Here is a 3,167-nt window from a genome sequence, read left to right on the forward strand (position 1 = left end):
GCAGAATAAAATCCTTCTCTTTAGGACAAACTGTTAATAGCCTTTGGGGGGAAATGAAGATGACAGTTGTGTGCTCATTCTGTACAATTCAGAATGGTATGTTGCCCATCCCCAAAGTAGTAATTACAAAATTTTAGCAGAAAATTCAGTTCAACTAAGCAAATCTGGAACAAATGCCAAATACAGCACATGGCTCCAGTTATCACTGCCATATTATCTTTCCCTTTCTTAAAACAACAACAAAAACAAACAAACAAAAATCCAAAAAAACAAAAAGCAATCCCACATTTGTGGCGTCATCACTGGTCTCTTCTTAAAAATTCTTATGGGGCCCAGAGGTCTGAGAGGGGGGAAACATAAACTATTTCCCTCAGCCCAAATTAAGTATGGTGGGCAAAAGGGTTTTGGACAGGCGAGATGTGCCTAGCACACCTTCCTCCAAAGAAGCCCCCCTTTTTTTTCTCCCCTTATGTGGAACATTGAAAAATTAATCCCTGCCTTTTGTCATCTAGTAGTTATGGATTGAATGATGTCTTTTAACCCTTTTCGCCAAATCTGTTGCCCCCAGAACACAACAATGATGCCAGCCTGTTAAACCAAGCATGCCGTTGTCCGGGGACAGCCAACCGACCTGGAGTCTGCACAATCCTTCCCCATGTGGGAAGACCACCCTTCCCTCCACACCCCCACTATTATTAGGGATTTCTGGACCCAAGGGTAGGTAGGACGACGACCATGTTCAGCTTGAAGCAGCTAGAGGAGCTTGAGACCTTCGCCCATTGTCCTTTACAAGATTACAAAGGGTCTTAATATCTGAGAGGGAGGGATAGTTATTTTTTACAAACCATGGGTATGGACTTGGGGGGGGGATTGCTGGGGGAGGGAGATGCTGGGTGGAGGGGAGTAAAGGGGAGAAAATTGGAACTATTGTAACAATATAATCAATAAAGAAAAGTTGGGAAAAAAATTCTTATGGTAAACTCACTCACTTTCTTCTCTTGTAAAAGAGAAACATTTCAATACACACCCTACCCCCTGCTTGGCCCTGCTCTTGGACCCAGAAGCACAAAACATACCATATTGGAAGGCTTACAGGCCTGTGCTGTTTCTCTTTGCAATTATGTTAATTCCCCAAAATCATTCCTTGACTTCTTTGACCTTCTCAGAAGAGAAATTGAAAAGCTGTGGAGAGAGCAGGAACACATATGTAACCTATTGTCTCAGCCCCTTTTCCTCACAAAGGGAAGCTTTTGCGGAATTCATAAAGGAGGGCCTTAAACAAGCTCAGAAAGGGTTTTAAAATACTTAAAAGTTCACATAAATAGGGTTTACCAAGTGTTCAAAAATAATTATGATGAATCACAATTGTGAATAAACAGTTTTCTGTTTTTATAACGAAGTTATTTTTAAACTGTTTCTCTATGAATCATACAAAATAACTGATGGAACATAAATTGTCATCTTCGTAATTTTTTCTGAGAGAGGGAAATTTTAATCTTAAAAAGGCAACAACATTTTAATTGAAAAATCTATTTTCTGTGAATTAAAATGAAACAGTAATGAAATAATGTATTCCCCAAATGTAAACTATATCATTTAACATTATTATTCTTAAATTTTGATGAAATTTTAATCCATAGTAAAGCTCTAAATTTTCTTGGTAAAATGGCAAGTCCTTCTATACTATCCCATTTGTTCAGGATCAGAGCAACATCAAATCTTAGATTTTGAAATTGGAACGAATTTTTTAAAAAAGAGAGACAATTTGATGATAGGGTCTATGAATTCTCTATCCAGACTGGTTTTTATTCAAAGTGAAGTGAGGAACATTGAATAGTTTCATAGGCATTAATACCACATACCATTCCTTTGTTGAAAAAAAGAAATATTTTAGTAAAAGAGTGTTATCTCTAGTCTCAGTGCCTTCTGTTCTCATCACTCCCATGAATATCAAGCATCTGGTTGTACTGACACTTATATTCTCAAGACACAATGTTCTGAACTGAGTGGAAGCCATTCAGTACTTATGGGAACTATAATGAGGATAGAAACTTGTTTGTTACTCAGAAGTAAAGAACCTAAAGACACAAGTGAGGTGGAAGAGAGGTGCTCTAGATGCTCTCCAAATCCTTTGTTATGGAATGTTTGGCTCATCCTGGTGCACTCAGCTTGGCTTCCAGAGTAGCTTGTGGTACGTGCCTGGGCTTGGACCTCTGTGTATGCCTTGAGACGATCCTCAAAAGCTCAGTGAATGAGACAGACATAGAGACTGAAACTGAAGCACTGCATCTTAGGAAAGAGTTGGGAGCACAAAATAACTCTTGTGGTTCAAAATGACTTAAAGACAGAAAAAGAGAAAGTGGCTGCACATGTTCTCACGATGCTGTTTCTGCCTACAAGCAGACAAAGGAGAAATTCTGAATTGCTCAAACAATGGGAATACTGTGGCCCTCAAAGTGGTGGTCAAGGCCCCTGACAAAAACTCCTGAGTGCACTGTTGACCCATGGACTGACTGTAAGTTTTATTATTTTAAAGATTTTATTTATTTATTTTTAGAGAGAGGGGAAATGAGGGAGAAAGAGAGGGAGAGAAAGAGTGATCATTGGTGGCCTCTTGCATGCCCCCAACTGGGACCTGGCCCACAACAAAGTAATGTGCCCTGACTGGGAATCGAACTAGTGACCTTTTGGTTCCTGGCGCTTAGCCACACCAGCCAGGACTGACTGTAAATTTAATCCAAGATCCTGGACATACTCAGGTTGTACCAGGCTCTCAAACTGTCCTACGAATTGGGCCAAAATAAGCAGACTTAACTGACAAAGTCACTGGTCACCTAAAATTTTACTAACTGGAATTTTGTATGATGATTGTCCCCCTACCACAAGTGTTTAAAACTATGAAATTCTAACAATAAAAGCTGAATTTCTCCTCCCCTAAAAGAAAGAACTGAACAGTGCTTCTCCCACAATGACAGTTGGCATTTCTAAAGGCACCCATCAAGTTGTATTATAACATAAATTATATGTCTATGTTTCCAATTAGACTGTAAATTTCCTGAGGATAAGAAAGTGCCTTTTTTGTATATTTAGTGTTATCTAGCCCAGTGCCTCAAACATCATTATGGTGATGAAGGTAATCATGGTAATAATTCTTATTGTACATTTAC

At 39.0% G+C, this 3,167-nt stretch overlaps 1 pseudogene; it reads left to right on the plus strand.

Moving 5' to 3' along the window:
- Window positions 1–2,115: 2,115 nt before the first annotated feature.
- LOC149990874 (peptidyl-tRNA hydrolase 2, mitochondrial-like) lies at window positions 2,116–2,849 on the plus strand (annotated as a pseudogene).
- Window positions 2,850–3,167: the final 318 nt, after the last annotated feature.

The sequence above is a fragment of the Furipterus horrens genome, unplaced genomic scaffold, assembly GCF_987537825.1.
Source record: "Furipterus horrens unplaced genomic scaffold, mFurHor1.1.pri manual_scaffold_17, whole genome shotgun sequence".
NCBI lineage: Eukaryota > Metazoa > Chordata > Mammalia > Chiroptera > Furipteridae > Furipterus > Furipterus horrens.